Genomic DNA, 23,322 nt, shown 5'->3' on the forward strand with positions numbered 1-23,322 from the left:
AGACAAAGCTCATACAAAGAAAGACACATAATAAAGACAGCAGTGTGAATTCATTCCAGATCCAGTTAATATAAGAGCCTAGCAAAGCTTTAAAATAAGTGTTTTTAAAATATTAAAGGGTACACAAAATACTTACCATTATCCATAAAACAACTTTAAATTATGAACAAAAGAGAAATAATAAAGTAAGAATAGATGTATAGGAAAGAGAACCAATTATAACATCTTAGAAATGAAATACATAGTTGCTAAAAATGTTTTAATTTACAAGATGGGATCAACTAACGTGAATAAAATCCAGAGGAAAGCGTGAAATGGAGGAGAGAGCTGAGGACCACACCACGTGCAGAGAGTGGGAACAATTTTTTTTAATGTATGAAAACCTGTTAAACATGGGGGGAAAATTGAGAGGCTCCAATATATATCAAATTAGAGTTCTTAAAACTATGAATAGGAAAGAAGTGCTGTTTGAAAATTTTAAATAATAAGTAAGAATTTTACAGAATTGGAGAAAGACTAAGTCCTCAGACTGCAAGAGCATCCCAACAGAAGAACCAAAAATAATTGATGCCTAGATGGTATCATGAAATACAGAACATTGAAAATAAGGAGACAACCTCAAAAGCTTCATTAAAAAAAAAAATAGACTGTCTAAAGTACAATAGCAATGGATTTCTCATGACAATCAAGAGATCCCAGAAGCCAATGAAATAATATCTTTAAAGTGATGGGGGACAAAATATAACCTTATCCAAGGATTTCAAACCAAACTATCAATCAAAGTAGTGTGAAAACAACGAACAACAAAAACCAACTGCACATTAAAAATGGGCAAAATATTTGAAATGTCTCCAAAGAAGATGTACAAATGATGGAAAAGCACATGAAAAAATGTTCAACATCACTAATCACTAGTGAATGTAAATCAAAACCACAATGAGATACTACTTTACACTCATCAGGACGGCTATTATTAAAAAAAAAATAGAAATAACAAATATTGATGAGGATGTGGAGAAAATGGAACATGTAAGCATTGCTGGTATAAACCTAGAATAGTGCAGCTCCTGTGGAAAACCATACGACAGCCTCAAAGATTTGATCCAGCACTTCCGCTCCCGGGAACATAAGCAAAAGAACCGAAAGCAGAGACAAACAGATACGTGCACATCCATGTTGATAGCGGCATATTAACAATAGCCAAAAGGCAGACCCAACGCAAATGACCATTGATGTATGAATGGATAAAAATGCTGAAATTCTGATAATGCCACAACATGAATCAACCTTGAAGACATTCTGTTAAAAGAAGCCAGACACAAAAGAACAAATATTGTGTGGTTCCATTTATACAAGTTCCCTAGAATAGTCAAATTCGTGGAGACAGAAAGGAGAAGGGTGTTTGCTAGGGGAAGAGGGAGGAAGCAAATGGAAAATTATTGCTAATGGACAAAAAGTTACAGTTTGAGAGGATGGAAAATTCTAGAGGTGGATGATGGTAACGGTTGGACAATAATGTGAGTATAAGCACACCACTGAACTGGATAAAAATGCTCTCAATGGGAAATTTTATGTTATGAATACTTCATCATAATAAAAATTGCAACCATAAAAGAGTGAAAGCAAAATAAAAAGCAGTTTTTACATATGCAAAGATTTAGTACACTCACACCCTACAAATCCCAGTTTAAAAACAAACAAACAAAAAAACTACATGCATTTAGGGGAGGACAAGTAAATGTGAAAGAAACTCAGGGGAAACAAGAAGCAAAATGAGCAGGTGCCCCTGAGAAAATGTAAAAGTTAATTTCACTATTAATTTTTAAAATTGTGTTTGTATTAAGCAATAATGGTCAAACTCAAACAACAATACACCTATGTTAAGGTCTTCGTTGTGATCAGGAGAAAGAAAATAGAAATACAGAACGACTCCAGCCTTTGCCACAAAATTTTTAGTTAAATATCTTAAAATTTTAAGGGTAATCCCAAAAGAATGAAAATACAACCTAGAGCTTGGCGGAGGAGAAAAAGTTTCTGACAGAACACTTCATCGATTTTCAAAATAATGAAAGGAGAAAAAGAAGGCCAAGAATTGGGGTGGAGAACGAAGGGAAAGAAGAGGAAGGAAGGAAGAAAAAGGGGGGAGGGAGGGAGGAGGGATGGGAGGAGAAAGAAAGAAACTAACATTAACAAAAAATAAAATAAGATGCTAAATATAAGACCAAATATTTTTGTTAATCACAACAAATAGTAATGGATTAAAGGTACCTATTAAAAGATGTTATCTGATTGGATTCTAAGAATCTAGGTATACACCACTTATAAGAAACACACATGACAAATGCACAGAGATCATGGAACATAAAGAAAAAAACACGCATGTGATATTATTCAAAAGTAAAGGGAGGTTTACTATATTAATAGAAAATAAAATGCAATTTAAGCCATAAATTTAAAAGTGACACTTTATCAAAGGGGAAAAAATCATCAAGAAGGTATCAACAATTATAAACTGTATGCTTTGAACAATATAGCCTCAAAACAGAACAAGACCAAACTGGCAACATTATAAGGATAATTTAACAAATCCACAGTTATAATATTTGTAAACTATGAACTAAAAATAATAAGGAAACTTCCTTAACCTGCAAAGGACACTTATTCAACATCTACCACACATATCACGCAAACAACACGTGAGACTTTGGAAGGTCTCCTTAAGACTGAGGACAAGACAAGGATGCCCGCTATCACTACTTATATTTAACATTGTTTTGGACATTCGAGCCAATGCAATAAGAAAAGAAAAAGAAATTAATGTTCTAGAAATAGCAAAGGCAGAGATGATATAACAGTCTAAAAATTCAAGAAAATCTATATATAAATGTTAGAAATAGTGATAGTTCAGCATGGCTATTAGATATGAAATCGTGGTGGGCAAAAAAATGGTCCCCAAAGATGTTCACATCCTACTGCCCAAAACCTGTGAATATGCTACCTTGCACGGCAAATAGACTTTGCAGAAGTGATTTAAGGTTAATGATCGGGAGATGGAGAGATTATCCTAGATCCCCAAGGTGGGCCCAATCCAAGCATGGTTCTTAAAACTGGAGATGTGACAGTGGAAGGAAAGTCAGAGGGATGTAAACCATGAACCAAGGAATACGAGTGGCCTCCAGAGAGAGGAAAAAGGCACGAAAGAAGAATCTCCTTAGAACCTCCAGAAAGGAACGCACCCCTGCTGACATCTTCATTTTTAGCCCGGTGAGACCTGTCAGACTTCTGACCTACAAAGCTGTACAGTAATAAATGGATGCTGTTTTAAGGTGCCACATTTGTGGTACTTTTTTTACAGCAACAATAGATAACCAAATAAAACTCAACAGTGTGCCCATCACCAAATATCCTATTACACAATATAAATGTTAAAGTTCTCATTTACAATAATAAATGAAAAGTCTTTAAATTAAGCCTAAAAAAGACGTATGAGAACAGAACTACATATTATCGAAGGATATACAAGACCAAAATAAATGAGAAGACATATTATGGACGTGAATTAGAATACTTTAGGTCAAATCTGCAGAAAGTAATCAATAAGGTCAATGTTATTACAATATCAACAGGATTTTTTTATAGAACTTTACAAGCTTATCTTAAAATTCAAATGAGGAGTTCCCATCGTGGCGCAGTGGTTAACGAACCTGACTAGGAACCATGAGGCTGCGGGTTTGGTCCCTGCCCTTGCTCAGTGGGTTAAGGATCCGGCGTTGCCGTGAGCTGTGGTGTAGGTTGCAGACGCGGCTCGGATCCCACGTTGCTGTGGCTCTGATGTAGGCCGGTGGCTACAGCTCCGATTAGACCCCTAGCCTGGGAACCTCCATATGAAGGGGGAGCTGCCCAAGAAATAACAAAAAGACGAAAAAAAAAAAATTCAAATGAAGGAGGAGAGGGTCAAGAATAGTCAACAGAATGAAGAGAATAAACAGTGGGAGGAAATATGCCCTCCCAGGAGTCAAGGCTATTAAAAAATTATATTAGATGAGACAACAATTCTTGCTATAGGAAAAATAAAAGACCAATGGAACAGAATGGAAGGAAAACACAGTAACAGAGTATTTCCATTCATACGAAATTTAAAGAAAGGTAGTGCTGAAGAACACATAAATTTAAAGAAAGGTAAAGCTAAGGGTACATATACGCGTGGAAAACAGCAAAGAAAACCCAAGGAGGACGTTCCCCTTGTGGCTCAGCACTAAGGAGCCGGACTAGCATCCATGAGGATGCGGTCTCGGTCCCCGGCCTCGCTCAGCGGGTTAAGGATCCTGTGTTGCTGTGGCTGGGGTGTAGGACAGCAGCTGTAGTTCCAATTCGACCCTTAGCATGGGAACTGCCATAGGCCACAGGGCAAGACCCTAAAAAGAAAAAAAAAAAAAAAAAACAAGGGGCTAATTATCATAAAAATTGGAAGGAAGGAGGGAAGGGGATAAGATCAGGGAGCGGCCTGCAGAAATGTTCTAAGATTTTGTTAATGTCCTGTCATTACATAGCTGATGTTGCTTTATTGTCTTATTATAATCCTTAATTGTGTGTGTGTCTATGTGTCTCCCTTCTGTTTAAATGGTAAATTTTACAATAAAACATTTTAATGACAATAGTGATAGCCTTCTCAATCAGGGAGGCCATGACAACTAGTTATCCACAAGAAAAAGGTAAATTAAGATACCTGCTTTACTCTCTACATTCAAATGAATCACAGACAGATCTGAGCCCAGATTGTAAAAATCAAACTTAACCATTTTTATATGAGCATTCAGTAGAATGTCTTCTGGCTCCTAGACAAAATGTCTTAAACAAAATATAAGAAGCATAAGATGTACATTAAAAGATTCATAATTTTCACTATATTGATATTAAAATATCTTACATCAAAAGACACAGTGAAACAGAAGGGAATAAAACAAGCCATAGACTGGAAGAAAATACCTACACTGTGCATAAGAAATACATTATTATACGCAAAACATGCAGATTTTATTTTTTAAGTATATCGAATCAAGAAGAAGAAGAAGAAAAAACAGACATTCCAACAAGAAATGGCCAAGTAATAGGAACAGGCAGTTTGCAGAGGAGGAAAGTGGCCGGGGAACGCCGAGCCTCCGCCTCCTGTGGGACCAGGGAAGAGCAAAGGGGCGCGATGAGCTCTGCATCTCACCCACTGGACCGGAAAACGTTCTCAAATGCGCCCATTACAGCTCTAGGTCAAGGACGGCAGGGAAAACAGGGATTTCCATACCTGCCAGCAGCACTGAACAATGGTACATAATTTTGGAAGGCGACTTGGGGATGCCAAAGGGTACTGGAAACACTGGTGCCCTGTGCCTTAGCAGTGTCATTTCTTGGCAGAAACTCATGCTCATGTGTATAAGAGTTTGAATGAGACAGGACAAGAATGTCCACAACCACATAACTGATCATAAGAAAAAACTGGGAAATAAGCTAAATGTCCATTAATAGCATGGATAAACTGTGGAAATGCCTATAACGAGAGAACACAGGGCAGATAAGATAAATGAACTAGAACTATATATGCAATCTCAAAAATATAGCGTTGAGTGAAAAAAAAACAAGGATACCATATATATTTTTAATCTGCAATCCACTATCACGGATAATATTTACTGATGTGTGTGTGTGTGTGTGTGTGTGTGTAAAAGCACAAAAAGATACAAAGAAATTTTAAACACTAAATTCATATTGGGTGTGCTACCTCTGGGGTGGAGGGAGGGGTTGGGATGACAGAGGGGGCACATGCGGGTCCTTCATTTCATCTATGATGTTCGGATTTTATTAAGATGCTGGGTATACAGGGATGTGTCTACTATTCCCTATTCTTTTGGAATGCTCGAAATGTTTCCTAATTTTTAAAATTATTTTCATAAAGAGAACTGCAGCACATCTGCAGGGAATATCTGTCTGTGGCTGGGAGCACCTGCAAGCTCCCAGGTCTCCGAATTGGCACAGGAGTCTAGGAATCACTAAGACACATCGTACCGCTGAGACTATGACCCATAGTTCTAATAAGACATCAACTAACTTGACGCTACAACCAGGACTGACAAACAGGCAAGACACGCAATTGTCTCTCTAAAAACAGAAGAAAATGTTACTGTTTATAAAGTAGTCCAAATGCAATGAATATTTATAGGCTATGAAATACAACCTGCCGAAACCATCTGATTAATACCAGCGTGGGATAGCTAAACCTGGTAACCTTTTATGATAAATTATAGGCTGTGTCAGTGGTCTGGGGGCTGGCCGAGGGTGACTCTTTGTCCCTGGCCCCCTCCTTTGGAAGACTTCATGCTGAGAACAGCAGGCCCAGACAGAGGTGGTAAAGGTGTCTGGCCACCGGAACATGTCAGGGGTCAGGGAGAGTGGAGTGAGTTCCAGAATTGGGGCCTGCTCTGGATTTGCTGTCAGCTGAAGAATTAGACCGATTTAGGGGAGGTTTGCCTGGGATAAACATGTAGCCAGGGTGAAGAAATCTGCAACTAGAGGCCTTCGGCCTTAACGGCACAGGATCCACCAGGCAGCCCTTCTCTGCATCCTGCCTGTCTTCCAGAGAAGAGCGCCGGCAGCACCGCCAGCGCCGACGACTTGAAAATGGATGGTCTTTGGGTGATACGCATGTTTTAACTCCTATGAACATTAATGGGAATCTTGTGTACGTATTGATTGCCAAAGACGCCTAAAGTTTAAGGCATTAATTCTGAATTCCAAGATGTTTGTCAGTTCCTCCTGGACCCTCAGTCCTCATCAGCACCTGGTACTTTGAACTCCTTTTTCTCCGCATATTTTAAAAGCAGAAATTTAGGAGCTTATCTCATCTGATCTATGTCTCCGAAGCCCGCCCGGGTCCTTTAATGGGTGCATCGATATACATCCATATTTAGGCCGAGATGAATGGGCACAGCGTGCACCTACCCTGGCAGCAGGTCTGGGTATCAGTCACGGAGACTGGTGGAGCAGACACATCAGCCATTGGGCACCCCGGTCCCCTCCCCCCGTCTGAGACAGCCAAAGGCACTTCCAATATATCAGTAATGACCTGTGTCCCCAAACTTCTCAGGGGGATCAGTGAGCCAGGAGGAGCTCTCTTTACCCAAGCCCATACCGTCCTCCCGCTGCGGTCACTTCTTGGGCGGTCACCCAGAAGTGACCGCCCAAGCTTTCTGAAATATACAAAAATTTAGCTCCCGTTTTCGATGTCACTGACTCAGCAGCTTTCAGGCAGTGAGTGAACCAAGGCTCTCGGCTCAGCACGGGAAGGAGCTGACGGCTCTGGTTTGGGGTGCGCTGCAGAACTTTCTCTGACCCTGTCCAGGTCAGCCTCTTTTCTTTCTTTCTTTTTTTTTTAATGGCTGAACCCGCAGCCTATGTACATGCCCAGGCCAGCTACCGCTGCCAACCTATGCCACAGCCACTGCGATGCCAGATCGGAACCTCATCTATGACCTATGGCGCAGCTTACAGCAATGCCAGATCCTTAATCCACTGAGAGGCCAGGGGTCAAATCCTCATCTTCACAGACACTGTGTCTGATTCTTAACTGGCTGAGCCACCAAGGGAACTCCCAGGCCAGGCTCTTTTCACCTTCCCACAGACGGGGGGCATCTTCCCTTCCAGATGCCCCCAACAGGCAGCTCTCAGGGCCCTGGCTCTTCCCCAGGGCTTGGGGTCTACGCAGAGCTCCTGCCCCAGGCCTTTCCTGCAGGGACCCCTCCCTCCCACTAGGAGCCACAGGGAGCAGCCCCTGCTGCTTCTGCACTGCATCTCCCCTGCTCTCTACCCAGGTGGCCTTAGAGAGCAGGGGACCCTCTCGGAGGCTCCATTTCTCACCCCCCATGTCCCCAGTGCAGATGTGCGTGCCCGCCTTGGAGCCCTGGGGGAGGCCAAAGCACTGCATCTCGCACGCAGCCAAGCACAGGGCCTGCTGGTGTTTCCCCTTCAAGCATCTTCATAGCACCTGCCTGCAGGAGCAGGGAGTCGGGGGACTGAGAAAGAGGAGAAACGAGTAGACGTTTTACCCTCACACAGAAGTGGTAAAAGTGGTGTGATTTGTGGCCTGTACCCACCCTGAGTGACTGACCCTCGCACAGCGTGGCCAGATTCAGCAAATAAAAACACACGGTGCCAGTTAGACCGAAACTTCGGGTACACAATGAATAATCTAGTCGTATAAAAAAGTTTTCAGTATACTTAGTGAAAAATTAAACAAACAATTCATTGTTCCTCTGAAATTTGCTAAATTTTTGTTGTCTTTTCTTTTTTTTGCCTGCACCCAGGACATGCGGAAGTTCCTGGGCCAAGGATCAAACCTGTGCCACAGTCATGACTCGAGCTGCAGCACTGACAACACTGGATCCTTAACCCACTGCGCTGCAGGGGAACTCCTGAGCTTTCTAGTCTGCCAGTCCTGGTGAGGAGGAGGCAGGGACATGCCATGACAAATGACTTTCCCCAAGACTGGCTCTGCCCCAGTGGGAAACACAGGGCCACTCAGGGCCACCTCCTCCAGCGGGGCAGGCTGTCTGCTGGGAGGGGCGGCTCTGGGCCCCTGAGCTCAGACCCCGCATAGGCGCTACACAGGGGCCACAGTGTCTCCGTTGGGAGAGGACTGGACACGCTTATGTGAAGCTGCTGTCGGGCATAGTCGGGGCGGGGGTGTTCTCTTAACCCCCTGGTAGAGGATCCAGCAGAAAGAAAGGCATTCTATTTGGTACTGATATTTAGGGAGAGCCCAAGAAGGAAAGGCGTTTATCTCCTACTGGGGACAGCAGCTGGACTGCACTACTTGGAGTCCAGTTGACGGTGGAAAAGATGCTCTGACCCTCAAAGGACAGGTGTCATAAGCGGTGGGGACGCGGCTCATCCTCTAAGACCAGGCGAAACTTTTGGGTACATCCTAAAGGAGCTTTACCACTGGGGACACCCTAGAAATGAACATATGAAGGCTCTTTCTCATCCCTGGGCGAGAAGGAGGGACGCACCACCAAGAGGCCACAGACCCTGTCCCAGGAGAAACCGCCCTGGGACAAACTGCACGCGCGGGCCAGGGCCGGCCACTGCCTGTTCTCTATGTGGGTTTTATTTATTTATTTTTTTAATGGCCACACCCACAGTATATGGAAGTTCCCAGGCCAGGAACCGAATCTGAGCTGCAGCTGTGGCAACACCGGATCCTTAACCCACTGCACTGGGCCTGGGATCCGAACCTGCACCTCCGCACCAACCCAGGCCGCTGCCGTCGGATCCTTTTTCTTTTTCTTTCCTTTCACGGCTGCACCTGCAGCATACGGAAGTTCCCAGGCTAGGGGTCAAATGGGAGCTCCAAATGCTGGCCTACACCACAGCCACAACAACTCGGGATCTGAGCCACATCTGCGACCTACACCGCAGCTCACGACAACACTGGATCCTTAACCTTAGCAAGGCCAGGGATTGAACCCACATTCTCACAGATACTATGCTGGGTTCTTAACCCATTGAGCCACAATGGGAACCCCTGCAGTTGGATTCATTTTTGCTTTTTTTTTTTTTTTTTTTGTCTTTTTGCCTTTTCTATGGCCTAGGCATATGGAGGTTCCCAGGCTAGGGGTCTAATCAGAGCTGTAGCCACTGGCCTATGCCACAGCCACAGCAATGCCAGATCTGAGCTGCATCTGCGACCTACACCACAACTCACGGCAACGCTGTATCCTTACCCACTAAGCAAGGCCAGGGATCGAACCCGCAACCTCACGGTTCCTAGTCGGATTCGTTAACCACTGCTCCATGACAGGAACTCCTATTTTTTTTTTTTTTTTTTTGCAATTGGATTCGTAACCCACTGTGCCACAGCAGGAACTCTGGTTTTACATTTTTTAATGGTTGAAAATTTTCTATGATGTGAAAATGATATGAAATTCAAACTTCTGTGTCCGTAATAAAGTTTTCCTGGGACGTAGCCACTCACACTGGTGCTTCCTTTTTGTTATGGCTGTTCTCCAGCTACAAGGACAGGACTGAGTAACTGCAGCTGAGACTGTAGTCAAGAACAAAAACACTTACTCTCTGACCTTTTCCAGGAAAAGTTTGCCAATAAGAAAACAGAGCTGCCACACAAGGTAGCAAGTGCTTAGAGGGGGAGGGGCCGCCGCTGGAGGACGCTGGGAAGGGCCTGGGGGACCACGCTTTGGGATCTTTACAGATGTGCCCACCAGGGACGCCGTCAAAGGTGCTGAGAAACAGCTGTCGGAGCAGATGGAGCTTTCGGGACAGCTTGGTGAGACACACCTAGGACAGCTTCCCAGGGCAGAATATCTGCTTACGCAGACACGTAATGGGATGTGGACACTGATTTACGCAGAGAGAGAAAGCCTCTCTTTCATGACTGCCAAATGTTTTGGCGCTGGGCCAAGCTCCAGGTAAGTTTTCAAAGTATTAAGATGAAATTTTCTAACTTGAATTACCCATCAGTTTGCTCAATCCTCCCTGCCTTTCTGAGGCCCTGTACCAACACTCATCCTTCTCCCTCCTGCGCCTTAACATCCTGCTAGACTCTTCCTTCAACGAGTCTGCCCAAACCTCCAACAGAACAGCTTCCTGGACCCCACATCCCTCCAGAGGCCTCCCGACCCTGCCCTTGACCCTAGCAGCAGACTTCTCCCCAAGTCACCCGTTTGTTGTCTACACCTTGCGATCTCCAGGCTGCCTCTCCACCGTCCTCCTCCACCTTTCTGAGCAAAGCCTGAAGACCTCCCACTTTCACGTCCGGCGGGCTCTGCAAAGCCCTCTCCTCCTCCTCCTGCTCTCCTCAGTGGCTGCATCCAGCGACACCAAGCTTCTCTCCTTGGTTTCTGTGGCTCCATCCCTTCCGGAATTCCTCCCTACCTCTCCGGCTTCTCCTCCTCACCCAACGTGGGCTCTCCCCTTTCTCTTTTAAGTATCTGAGTTCCTCCAGACCCATTCAGCCCCCACCTGACCTCACCCCTGCCTTTGGCTTCAAGTGCCATCTCTACCGTTGGCATTAGCGAACTAAAAACCAGCTCCTGCGAGAAAGATGCCTTCCTTATTCACAGCATGTCAGCCAGACTTGGCTTTTCCAAGCCCCACTGGAGGAACCCGATTATGGCCCTCCCCCGAAAAGCTTCAGGAAGTCCCTTCACGGATGTAAACATTCTTATCTTCCATTGGTGGTGTCTCCATCCTGTCCCCACTGGGGCTGGATCATCTTCATTTTTGCAGCTAATGAAGGCTCCATACTAGATGCTCAATAAATGTTTATGGACTCAAGAGAGGGTCTTGATGATAAAGTGCTTGGTGCATAATTAGTAAACATAAGGACTTCTATATCCAAACTGAAGCAGAACGTCCAAAGGAAGACTGCTGCAGTTTCCCTGTGTCTCATTAAAACCTCAAGACATATTTGCGATATAAAAAGTAATTCTGACAACATTTAAGACCACAGGAGCCAGGCACATTGGATGCTTCTGTTTGTTGGCGTCCTGGCTCTGCCATTTACTGGGTGTAACTTCGGGAAAGTGTCTTAATGTGCCTGAGTTTCAGGCTCTTCAACTACCAGATGGGGGCAAAAACAACTCCCCCTTGGGTTTTTTGGTTTTTTTTATGAAAACTAAATCACGTAATTCAGGTCAAGTGCACAGGAAGCGTGTGGCGCATAAGAAGCATGGCATACATGAGAGTGTAAACTCCTTCTCCAGGAAAACTAAAATAAAGAAACAGTAGGAAAGGAAAAGGGGGTTAAAAACTCAACAAAGGCACTGCCATAAACCCAGACCAGGACAAAAGCAGTTTCATAAAATACAGGAAATGCCAAAAGGCTTTCTAAATCCCCGCTAAGGAGAGATGGCTCACCCCACCTTCACACTGACCCAACAATAAAACCAGGAGACAGACAAATGCGATACTATATCAGTCTCCGGTTAATATGTAGTGTTCCAGCAGACACACAGCTTAACCTGTGGTAAATTTAAATCTGTTTAATGACTTGTATTATAACAAGCTCCCACCATAAATAAAAGTTCCCTGGAGAGGAGGCAGCCTCATGTCCCACTGCCGTGTCACTGGTACTGGTAACTCACAACACAAATGGTGTGTGCCGGCACAGCAGAGTACCAACAAACACACAGGTGCGCATTACAGGGCTCTGGACATCAACCAAGAGGATGCTAAGGCTCGCAACGATGGGCAGATTCCCAGCAACCTGGACCACGGTCAGGCCTCCGTCCTGCAAACACTTCCCTGCAGTGCAGAAAACCACCACCTGGCGTTTCCTGGTGGCTTAGCGGTTTAAGGATCCAGCCTCGTCACTGCTGTGGCTCCGGTTACAGCGGTGGTTCTATCCCTGACCCAGGAACTTCGGCATGCCTCAGCCGAGGCAGAAAAGAAAAGAACAGAAAACCACCATTTCCAAGTCACCCCCAGGCTATGGGTCTGCCTAAACCTAAAGCGGTCCTGAAAGGGAGCCGTCTCACCTGCCCCAGCTCACAGATCATCCGGACCAGAGGATCAGGACACAAAAGATGCTGGCCAGGCCTTAGGACCCCTGCAGCACCTGTAAATTTAGGCGTAAATCTCCCAGGAACTCATGTCAGACAAGCCCCGGTGACAGCTATGCAATTACTGTTGATGGCAGACCTTCCAGAGAGGTTCCTTTGAATTATAGGACCCTTATTAGAAGCCTCTGACGTCTCGAATTTGCGAGGCAGGAGTCGCCCGAAAAGCCAATACTCTTACTTATGCTAGCTCTGCAAAAAGGAAAAGTGACGATTTGCATATGCGGAATGACACGCGTATACATCCGTGTTCAAGAATGTGGCACTGCTTACCAGGAGAGCTCCTTTCACGCCAGGACTGGCGGAGAGCACACGTCGAACGGGGCTCCGGGGCCGCGGGGCAGGCTCTGCAGAGAAGGTTCTAGTCCTCTTCAGCCCAGAGCAGGACAGGACAGAAGCCGGAAGGCAGACAAACTGGAGAATCAGCCGCTCTCGGTTCCCTGCTCCTTGGGCCTGAGACAACTCGGGGGACCAGCGGGTGGAAGCAGGCGGCTGCCGTTTAATGACGTAAGGATGGGGCGGGGCTTGGTAGCGAGGGTGGAGCCAGTGCTGGGAGGCGGAGCTAGAAAAACCCCAGGGTCAGTTTAAGAGCCAACCAGGGAAAGGGGTGGGGCCAATGCGAGGGGCGTGGCCAGAGGCAGGGGGAGGGGCTAAGAACGAGAGCGTCACGGAGGGGTGGGGCTGGAGGAGGGGGTGGAGCTAGGAAAGGACGGAGTTGATGCAGGGAGGAGGGGCAAGGCAAAAGAGGTATTTTACAATTTATCCTATGAGGGGGGGTGTCTCATTTATTCTAATTAAAAAAATTTTTAATTACAAATTTAAAAGCCCTAGGGAAGATCACTGGGCCACCCAGTGCCAGCATAGCGTGTGGCCTTTAATTTCCTTTTTCTGCACGAGCCCCACATACTGATCCATTCAGAATTCCAGGTTTTGAGGGCTCTCGCCTGCTGTCCGGAGTTGTCCGCTGGGAGGAATCCAGGACATCAGGCATCCCAGGAACTGTGTGTCTCCGCTGAATCAGTCGCCTCGCTCATCTGCATCTAGTCGGTTTATGTTATGTAAGCTGTGTAGGTTCAAGGGTGTTTCACTAGCACAGCTTACTGGGGACTGCATTTTCTCTGGGGTGCGCGGTGAGCTCTACATCAAAGCCTGATTGAGCAGAAAATATGTGCTAATGTTCACAGCAGTACTCTATTATAGTATAAGTGTGCTTGTAAATATTCACTACATGTTATTACGCCATTTGAACCAAGAATATTGGGAGGTGAAAGGTCGGCCTAATGCTCTCTCCGGAGGCAGCAGTTTTGAATATAACCAAATGGGATAATGGTCAGGAATACCCAGAGGGGGCAATGTAACACGTCGTAAAGAATTGTGCTGTGAGTTTTAAGTTTTCAGGACAACAAAGATGCCAACGAGATGGCTCATAAGCAGTCATTATTAATGGAATGACAAGGCTAATGTTAAGCAGAATGTCTTTGCGACAATAAATCTTGTCCCTGTGCCATTAGTACTCCTTACAACTGCAAATAGCAGTTAGGTTATAACCTAACATGGCAGAATTTTATCCTCTCAATCTCTAATGTATTTTATAATGCTGTTAAAGTCAGGAATCGCAACTGTTTAAGCTCACTTAATCTAGGAGAAGTTTAAACACGAATTTTAAATGCAAAAAACCGCTTTGATATTAGTTTTTCTTAATTAAATAGGAGATCTTTATAAGAAGTAGATCTTTTTAAACATGCATCAGCCTGTAGTAGATGAGCATTGTTGAATTTTAAATGCCATGCTTTTTTCAAGCGCAACTTTGCCTGTTGTGATACGGCTTTCTTTTTTTTCTTTTCTTTCTTTTTTTTTTTTTTTTTCTTAAAGAAAAGGATTATCTTCATGGAAGAGCCAGGCTGCACATATATTTGTTAAACTTGCATTGCATTAATGCTTCTGTTAGGGAACTCGAAGAAGCTTTTAAAATTCTTTATTTGTATGCATTGTCAACAGAGTTTCTTTCTGAACCCATATTAGCTCACCCTGTCAGCTGAATTGACTTCCTTTAAATATAGCAGAATACAGACTTTGATGAAAAGATGAATATCACGCCGCTTTTTTTCCCCTTCGCCGTGACCATTGGGACAATGAGTACAGGAAGTCAGTACTGACCGGAGGGCAGCCCTGGTGGAAACAGCAGTTACTGCAATGGGGTGCCCACCGCGGATGGAGACAGCCCAGGAGACCAGTCCACAGAGGGGCAGGTGTGAGCTGGAGAAGGGGTGCAGCCCGGACTCCTGTCTGGGGGCTGCCTGCACTGCAGTTTCCCACAGGAAGGCTGCTGGTCCCTCACACCCTCCTCCCCTGCCTCCCACCGCACATCTGATCTCAGAATCCCTGGGGCAGTGGCTTCTCCAGGGAGGCAGGTTTCAGCCATACTCCTCTGAGGCCCCGTGGAATTTCTAGTATGTTCACCAGAAGCCCTCTGAACCAGCAGAAGGGCTCTAAAGTGCTGCTCATTCCAGTCCACTGATTCTGCAGCACCCCCTCCAAACTTCTTGTCTACCTTGGGACAAGGTCACTGTCAGCAGACAGGTGTGTGCCCTCAGAATCCCCAGAGTGGAAAGGCTGATGAAGAGGGGAGCCCCTGGAAGCTTCTACAGCAGCTCCTTTTGGGGAAATTGTAGGTCACTGGTCAGGTTTAGGATAGAAATATAATATCCTGTTACCCTGAAGCTTCCCCTTGCCACAGGTGTTCAAACATGCAGCCTTGGTGGCAGTGATTTTGCCAACACTGGTGTGTCTGTTCACAGTTTACACACAGGTCATCACACACGTCCTTACAGCATTCGTTCTCAGAACCACTTGAGACCACCGGTCACACGGATGAGGAAACTGAGGCAGGGAGTGACTGGGACAAGATCCATCAAGGGGGCTTGGGGGGAGGGGGTCCAGGCTCAAACCCAGGGCCTCTGAGTGTCTGTATGCCTCTGGGCCCAGCCGTTGCCCCTTGTGTGCCACAGGATATCAGTGATTCCTAAATTGTAAAGTCTCTTTGAGATGCGTGCACAGCAGTGTCAGTGTCGACCAAACAGGACATGGTCACTACTGTAGTTCTTGCTTTTTCAATAATAAACACAGAAATGTTTTAGATTCTTCCTAACCTAAATTTTCTAAATATCACTCTTATCAACAAACTGTCTTCAACTGGCATCAGCTCACACTGCTGCAAGGAGCACTGAGATCCTGAGAGAGGTAAGAAAATGAACTGCAAAGGGAAGGGGTGGCCTTTCATTATACGGGGTTGGTACAGGATCCAGGCTCTGTTTTCACCAAAGTGTATTTTTTCACCACCCAACCCGGCCTTCCCATTGTCACAGGAGCCACGGCAGGCGACAAGCCATTGTGCTGATATGGAAAGTTAACCACTCAGGTGAAGTGAAAAGAGCAAACGACAGACTGTGCTCAGCCCACCCTGTGTCACACATGCATGCAAATTGCACACATGCACATACATGCTTACAAGCACATATGCACCTGTACCAACATGCAAATCAGCACCCATGCGCAAGCACACACCTGTGCACCGATGCTCTGTTTCTAGGTGTGTCTGTGTCTGCAGGTGAAAGGAAAACAGGGCGCCTAACAGGGCACACAGAGAACTGACACCAGCGGTTGCAGTAAGGAAAGACCCCAAGGCAGGGGCAGGGGAGGCAGAGAGGATTCAAGGGGATTTGACTTGATTGTTGAAAGTTCTTAAATTCACGAGACTTTGGAATTCTTAATCAGATGCTCATGTATCTTTTTGGATCACTGCTGCTGAGAACACTGAGCAGGGGACCTGGCTGGACCTGAGGAGGGTGAAAATACCCCAAGCATCTCTCAGCCTCTGGCTCTTGCCTAGAAGGGGCTATTTTCAAGTAACCTTGGGAGCCTCCTGCTGAGCAACACCCTGCAGGGCTGCCAGGTCAGGGGAGAGAGCCCTGCCTGGGCTTTCAAAGATTCCTGCTCTGCCCTGCAAGGTGGGTGTCTCAGTAGGGCCAAGAACCCCTCTGCCCAGGCCTTGGCATCACAGGCAGCAGCAGCTGGAGGCTGAGAGGCTGCCAGGCAGGCTGTGTCCCGGCAGGGCAGGTCCACCACCAGGGACCGCACTTTATTTGAAAATGTATGCCGACTTGAAGAGTCACCTGTTTCAGATGCGATCAGAGAGCAGCTCCCCTCAGATGTGTGATGGGGACAGGAAGCGTAGCCTTCCATGGTTACTTTGTCAGGGACGGACGCTGCCTATTTAGTTCCTACAAGGTTCCTTGGCCAGGAGGGAGGAACCGCTAAAACCCAGGCTTGCGGGGATCTTTAAAACCCTCAACGTCCTCATTCATGGGTATCTCTTCTCTTGGCTCCTGTCCTTCTGAACTTGGCATTCAGTGGAAGGAAGGAAATTAGAAAGGCCACATGGCCCCCAAATCATTTAAGAATTACGGTGACGCTTGAACACCAACATGGAAACCAACACATCAGAGAAACATGTGCAGAAATATGATTGAGGGTTAATATCTTTAATAGATGCGTCCTTTGTATACATCGATACGAAACACACAAAAACCCTATAGATGAATAGGAAAAGTGCAGAGACAAGCGATTTCAAGAGAACGGTATGCACATGTTAATTTGAAAAATATTTCACTACACGGTTAATCAAAAAACGAATATTGGAGTTCCCAGTGTGGCTCAATGGGTTAACGATCTGGCTTGTCTCTGTGGGGTTGCTGGTTCTATCCAGCCTGCCACAGTGGGTTAAGGATCCCGCGTGGTTACAGCTGTGTCATAAGTCGCAGATGCTGCCCGGATTTGCTCCTTGGACTGGGAACATCCATAGGCTGTGGTTGCAGCCCCAAACAGGGGGGAAAAAAGTATTAACCATGACAAAATTTTTTGCCCATCCAGCTCTCAGAAACGTTTCATGCTCGTATCCAAAGCAGAAATGGAACGTGAGTGAGGTGGGGAAAATGTCATGTCTTGTTGGAGGCAGTGCTTGTATAAACCAGCTTGGCAATAAGTGATGCGAACCTTAAAATATTCATATCCTTTGACCTCATAATTTTGTTCTGGGACTGTAACCAAGGAAAACCATCTAAAACATATAAAAAGCTTTCTAAAGATGTTCACAGAAGTGTTATTTATAATAATGTAAATGTTAAAATATTTAAAATGATAAATGTCACAGAATAGGGGAATGGCTAAGGAAATTTCAGTTCGTACATTTGATGGAATATCATTTAACCGTTAAAAACTGTATTTGCAGAGACAGCATTGATAGTTTCTTAACTTGTCATCTAAGGAGAAATAAAGCAAATTGAAGTTTTATCTTCTGACTGATGACAACTAAAAAATAAAGCTACAGAGAAAAATAAGTCCATAAGCTCAGGTCCTGGCAGAGTGACCTCACTGAGGATGATTTCAAGGTCTTTTTTTTTTTCTTCAGTTTTCACGGTCATGACCATGTATTACATTTAAAATCAACATAAAAGTGTACTTTAATCACTGTTGTCCATCTTTTTTGCCTTTTTGAGGATTTTTATTTTTTCTATCATAGTTCATTTACAATGTTCTGTCAATTTCCGCTGCACAGCAAAGGGACCCAGTCACGCACGTATATGTGTACATTCTTTTTCTCACATTCCTCCGTCATGTTCCATCACAAGTGCCTGGAGAGAGAGAACATTACAGAAAGTTGCAGGTTAGCCCGGCGCTGTGCTGGTCAGAAAGTAGAAGCCAGGAGATGGGCTTGGCTTCGTCCGGCTCTCACTGGAGACCAGCCCCTCTGTGGAGTTTCTCACTCAGGGTTCGTTAGTTGCATCAACACCCATTAATTAATTAATTCTAGAGGGATGTTATTTTGTAGCTAGGAGCGTGTCCTGGGGGAAATCGCTACGTCCTCTTTCACCCAACAAACATGCTTCAAGGTTCTGGCTGGAAAAACAGAGAAGAACTGATTAGGGTACATGTCAGAAGTGTAACACTCCCTGTACGAGTAATCCCAGAGAATGATTTTCTAAAGAAGCACTAACGTACGGGTTAAAAACTAAGCACCTGCCACATAATAAGAATTAATAGATTTACTCGGTGAAACAACTTCTGCTATTGTCAGCTTATGACATTGTCCTTGCAGACACACCTGCATCCTGAGCCTCTCTTCTGAACGGCCCCAGATACAGCTAACGTTCTGTCTACCTAGGCGTGGGTAGACAGTCAAGGTCTCATGGATGACATGAGCTGGGAAGAAGCCCTCAGGCGCTGGGCTGCACCAGCCACTCCAGGAGGGAGCTGGAATCTTTAGGTCGGCCAACACTTCTCTTTTTCTGCCCCCTCCTCTAGGAGCTTGTTTAGAGTGAAAGGTACGATGTCCCAGACAGGAAGTCTGAAATCCAGGGCCTCTGTCTTGCCACTGACTGTGCCCCTGATCCTGGACGGGCACCGTAGACGTCCCCGGCCTCAGTTTACCCATCCGTAACACGACGGCAAATCGTCGCGCACATGCTCTTTAATTCTTCGCTTCTGTGGCTTTTTTTAAAGCTTGGCACCACGAGAATAATTCCACTAGATCCTATCAACTCAACCTAAATCACTTGCTGGTATAAAGATAAATTGGAAATACTAATGCTTAGTGAATACATTACTCTGTACTTCTTTTACTTAGTGAAACATTTAATTAGTATTTACTAGAAAATTACTATCAATTACTAAAAATGACTACAAATTACTAGCAAAATGGATAAATTTTCTCTCTACCACTAAAATAAATTCAATTACTAACTTTAAGTAATTGCGGGTAATTTATTTCTCGGAGGGCAGAGAGCTAGAGACAAAGTAGAGGGAGATGATTAAGATGCTTGGAGTGGCTGATTTATGAGGGAAACTTAAATAGCTAAATCTGGGTGGCTGAGCAAAGCAAGCAGAAAAGCACACAGCCCAACGTCCACAAATAGCTTCACCAACTTGCCGATTCTCTCTGTGGCTCGGCGGGGAGGGGGCGGGAGGCCGCGGTGCGCAGGAGATGGATTTTTCCAGCGGCTTTCTTCCAAAAAGGTTAGAGGTTTTCTTGCTGATGAAACCTGAGACCTTAATCTGAGGAAGTGGCTCACACCCAGCCCTTAGGAAGACGGGGGAGAGAAGGTTTGGCAGGATGATTCCACAGGCTTCTAGAAGGGAGAGGGGAGTTTTTTTTGGTTTTGGTTTTGGTTTTGTTTGCTTTTTAGGGCTGCACCTGTGGCATATGGAAGACCCCAGGCTGGGGGTCAAATCAGAGCTGCAACCGCTGGCCTACACCACAGCCACAGCAGTGCAGGATCCCAGCTGTGTCGTCGACCTACCCCCCACGGGTCCCAACGACGATGGATCGTAAACCCACTGAGTGAGGCCAGGGATGGAACTCAAGCCCTCATGAATCCTTGCCCGGTTCGTGACCCACTGAGCCACAGTGGAAACTCCCAGAAAGGGGAGATTTAGATTCCAAGCTTTAAATGATTCTTCCCCCTGTTCATCAGGAGGAAAAATTGTCCGTCCCCAGGACATGTCACGGCTGCGGGAATATTTGGAGTGGCGTAGCCACGGGAAGCTGGGGTAACCCTCTTGTAGGCAAAATCCTGGCTGTGTCCTTATGTCCCACACGGCACACACGCCAGCCAAGTGCCCAGCCCAGAGTCTGCAGATCCCTGATCTCACTTAGAAAAGCCATGTTAACAGGCAGGCTGATGATCACAGAATGACACCCACCCCGGATGCAGAAAGTACATGATAAATGATGGCTTGGTTCCCCTTTGCAGGACGGAATATGCTGCATCACGGCAGACGTGGAGTCAAAGCCCTGGACTGGGCTCAAGTCCCCGGGAGCTGTCCCCAGAACGGTGCGACCTCAACCAGAACACCTACCGACCAGCAGGCTATTCGCCTCCTCCGTAAAATCGGAAGTGCCGTCACTGCTTCCGAGGAACAGACTGTGGTGCCTCCAGGCCAAAGAATATGATGAGGCGATAAGAAGACCTGAGCGCTCGAGCTGCAAAGCGACGTAGAGGGACGTCAGTGCGTGTCGCTTAGTGAAAGAAGCCGATGGAAAAGTCTGCAGACGGCACGGCTGCAACGCTGACATTGTGGAAAAGGCGAACCTATAGCGACAGCGGAAGGTCGGGAGTTGGCGGGGGAGAAGAGGGTCTTTGGGGCGGTGAGGTTGCCCTGCCTGATACTGATGGCAGGCCCACCACCTCCCACGTGAACCTAAACTTTCAGGTTCTGCACACCTACAATTGCCCTAAAAGTAAAAATCTAGCTACACCACATCGGCAGCTGTGCGGGGGTCGGGGTGGGGGGTAGAGGGGCTGGGGGCAGGTCTGGACACAGGCTTTGCTCTGATTTTCCGGTCATAACACAGGATTTCATCAACTCTCACAGTTGTGTGGCCCCGGGCTTGGCAGCGGGAAGGAAGGACGGGACCGGGACAGACAGCCCAGAATGTCAAGGGCAGGGGGCACGGGCCATGCACGGCCGTCCTGAGAGGGGAGCCGACTGGGATGGTCAGTGGTGCAGCTGGTGGTGCGGGAGGGCTGACGGGCTTGCCACCACGTCCCCGAGACACCGCAGCCACTGGCTACAAGTCCACACTGCGCCCGGGCTTACTCTCCCCCCGCCCCAAGGCCCTTCTTACCTCTCAGGCCATTTTTCTTCTGGGGAGTCCGCACCCTGGGACACTTTTGTCTGTGAGCCGCTCCTCCTAACGCCTCCTGCTTCCTGCTCACACCGCTGAGCCCTTCCATCATCATGTCACCGCGTCCCGGAGGGGGACCCTCTGCCTGGCCCTGGCGAGCGGGGGTGTCTTTGAAGCGTTAAAACCACACCTAAAAAGGATCTCTGCCCCTCTCCCAAGGTTGGTGGCACAAGATGCAGAGTAATTTATTCCTTGGAGCCACATTTCCTATCCTGAGTGGGGTGTCCAGGACAGGGAGAGTGATGCCTCTGTGTCCTGCGCATGGGCGCTGCCCGGCTGGACCACGGGCACTGGACCACAGGCATTGGCGCACCGGCCATAAAGGGCTGCGAGGGGGGGGGCCCGGAGGGGTTAGGATGACTGAGGGCATCACTTAATAGTGCAGAACAGGGCTTTCATGCATTTATCTCAGATTCATGCCCACAACAGAGACACTGAGATGGAAAAAAGAGCCACCTCCCAGCCATGCAGCGTGAGAGACCCATACAAAGCCGGTGGTGCCTGCTCCATGGTGCTTGGGGCCAAATCAAGTCCCCAAGGTGAGAGGCGTGCCTGAAAGTCCAACGATGCCATCCCACGGTTTTGTTCCATGTCACACAGCATCGATTGAGCATTGGCAATGCTGAAAAAGGCTATCTGGAAACATCAAGCCAGACTAGTTCTGTGTAACTTGCAAAGGCATTTAAAGTGGCTCCGAGTACAGTCTTGAAACAGGTTGACAGAGCCCCTCTGCCAACGGTTTAGTTTTGACTTAAGACTGCAATTATACTCTGCAACGGAGAGGAAAATGCACCAGGCCGTCAATCTTTGGTTCTTAAGCTAACAGTATTAGCCGTACAGAATTTGCCTAGAACAAATTAATAAAGAAGAGGAAGAAGCGGGAACTAAATCACCCAGGTGGAGTCGCCCTCTGCGTGGGCTGGCCTTTGCCGACATGAGGGCTAAGGGGAGCCTGGGGGACAGACGTCTGCGTGGTTCCCTGAGGCCTCGCGTCGCAGATGTGTGCTGATATCCCTGCAGCCTGTGGACCGCAGCCTGTGCAGGGCAGGTGGCAGGGTCAGACCAGCCTCCACTCTGATTGGCCGTTATGGTACCGCATGTGGCCTGATTCAGCCACCCGGCCCCGGCCAGAGTGGGGCAGGCCTGGCAGGCTGTGTCCCGACCCCTCCTGCAGCTCTGAAAGCTTGGTACCGAAGGGGGGCCCCCAGAAAGGACAGAGGTCCAGGAGTTTTGGATGGATAAGCTGGGAAGCGAGCCGCAGTGGAGAGGGGCAAAGTGCCTGATGGGCCCAAGAGAAGACACCGCTTTTGGAGATGACGCGGGATTAGAGCTGCGTCCAGGCGTGTAAAGTTAGCTTTCCTCATTGATCCATATCGGAACAACAGAGGGACCTGCCATCCTGCTCAGGGCCAGGCCAGCGAGAAGTTCCGACAGGCGGTGACTTTGGCCACCTCTCAGAGTCACCCTCGTGGTCTCCGTGTACCCGTGAAAGAGCCCGGGCCCCTGCGCCTTCAGGCTTAGTTCTCCGCATGCCGTGGATGGCGCTCAGATAAAACTCTAGTCCTCCAGGTCCTACACGGGACGGAACAGGGGCGAAACCTCAGTGTTTGACATGCTGTACCCTCTCCTTGCAAATCCCTTCACACTCAGAGGGTTTGTCTAAAGAGACTGTTAGACAAACAGAAGGACGTGATTGCTTTGATGTACAGCATATCCAAGTGTCAGGCTCATGAATACATCCTCGGTCCACGGAAACGAAGTGTGTTCAAGAGTCATTACTCGAAGACAAAATTGTATACTCTTATTTTAAAAACCATGAGTTCCCACTGTAGATCTGCTGCTGCTGCAGCTGCATTCCTGGCCCCGGGAACTTCCATTTGTTGGGGGTGCGGCTGGAAAAAAGAAAAAAAAAAGCAACTCTCCCACCCCTGGCCCCGCAACTACCAATGATTACCTGCA

General features: G+C 46.8%; 1 long non-coding RNA gene across 2 annotated transcripts in view; it reads right to left on the reverse strand.

The window, feature by feature from the left end:
- The window catches only part of LOC102164652 (uncharacterized), a 51,825-nt gene extending 38,690 nt beyond the window's left edge, over positions 1-13,135 (reverse strand). Inside the window, exon 1 of one of the 2 annotated variants that reach the window (XR_014827688.1) lies at positions 12,894-13,135. This is a non-coding gene — a long non-coding RNA (uncharacterized LOC102164652). The remainder of the gene's footprint in view (positions 1-12,893) is intronic. The other variant, XR_014827685.1, reaches the window with a different exon arrangement.
- Between the last annotated feature and the right edge of the window lie 10,187 nt (positions 13,136-23,322).

This window comes from Sus scrofa, chromosome 14, assembly GCF_054392235.1.
Source record: "Sus scrofa isolate SSC_HxYL_T2T_F1_AM1 chromosome 14, Sscrofa_HxYL_maternal_Yorkshire_Landrace_v2.0, whole genome shotgun sequence".
Taxonomy (NCBI): Eukaryota; Metazoa; Chordata; class Mammalia; order Artiodactyla; family Suidae; genus Sus; species Sus scrofa.